Source organism: Arachis ipaensis, chromosome B01 (genome assembly GCF_000816755.2).
Source record: "Arachis ipaensis cultivar K30076 chromosome B01, Araip1.1, whole genome shotgun sequence".
In the NCBI taxonomy this organism is placed as follows: domain Eukaryota; kingdom Viridiplantae; phylum Streptophyta; class Magnoliopsida; order Fabales; family Fabaceae; genus Arachis; species Arachis ipaensis.
Genome location: NC_029785.2, coordinates 111,627,287 through 111,628,518, shown reverse-complemented (window position 1 = coordinate 111,628,518; position 1,232 = coordinate 111,627,287). Strand labels below are relative to the sequence as shown.

General features: G+C 42.0%; 1 long non-coding RNA gene across 1 annotated transcript in view; it reads right to left on the bottom strand.

The window, feature by feature from the left end:
• LOC110271902 overlaps positions 1,002–1,232 on the bottom strand; it is a 2,566-nt gene continuing 2,335 nt past the window's right edge. Inside the window, exon 2 of the long non-coding RNA XR_002362748.1 lies at positions 1,002–1,219. This is a non-coding gene — a long non-coding RNA (uncharacterized LOC110271902). The remainder of the gene's footprint in view (positions 1,220–1,232) is intronic.

Sequence of the window (1,232 nt, the reverse complement as noted above, 5' to 3'; positions counted from 1 at the left end):
AAACAAACCCACGCCGCGTCACTTACCCCCCTCCCCCAAACGCCTTCGCAAATCAAATGCCCTCAGTCCCTCACCACTCACCAACCCTAGCTTCTTCAAGAATTCAGAAACCAAACCAAAAACCTAGCCTCTTCAACGGATTCGACGCCGCCGCTCGTCGTTGTAGGCGCCTCCGCGGCCTCCTCCTCCCCCCTGTTCTAAACCAAATCCCTAGCTCGGCACGTCGTCGTCGCGTCGTCTTCTAGCTTCGCTGTTCGAGGCTTCGAGTTCGAGATGCTTGCCGTGGTGTCGTCGTCGTCGTCTTGCTCTCAGTTGAAGGTTAGTGGCACTGTTTAGTGATTCCCTATGCTCTGTTGAGTCTGTGTTGAAACTTGAATGTCTGATAATTAGTGATTTCTGAATCTGAAATGACGTAAATCATTGGTTTTGTGTTGTTGAAATTATGTTGTTGAAATAGATTTGTTATGTTGCTGGCCTGCTGCTGCCATTTTTTTATTTTTGAGTATGATATTTCTGAATTTTTGTTGAAATAGTTATTGATTTGAAGGTTAGGGTGATTATTTATTCTGGAACTAAGTCTGCTGTTTCACTGCCTGATGGGAAAGTAAGTTCTCCCCATCCTCTATTGGATTCGTCCTGCTCGTCGCCCTCTTGATGGTCAGTGACTTTGGTGTGCACTTGTTCTTCATTTTTCGTTTTATTCTCTGACTCTTTGTTCTGAAATCAACAAATCATTGAATGATTATATTGATTATAGGGTTTTGTGTCTTTGTTCAAATTTGCAGAATGTCCCCGGAATTATTTACTGAGAACAAGAACATTGCAGGATTTGATAATGTAGGAGTGGCGTGTCTGATTGTGTTGTGGTATTTTGCTTAAGATAGTGTCAAGTGGCAGATTGTGTTGTGGCATTTTGCTTACTGAAATGTCTCTTGCTATAGTTTTTTAAGTGTCCATCGACTTGAGACGAGCTCTTCACTCAAATTTCAATGATTCCATTCTGTAATTTAATTTCCATTTTGTAAATTAACTGACAAATAAGTTGCTAAAATGAGCCACAACTAGAACTAGGGTATGGGGCTATGGGCATTGGTGGTTTTAGAAAGATGTGGGCAGCAGCCTGCCTTGACTCCTTTACTATCAATTTTTGAGTTTATAAATTGTTGGAGCTGGAGGTCATGCAATCTTTGACCGTCTACAAGTTTGTGACTTATTGAACCTGAATGATGGCT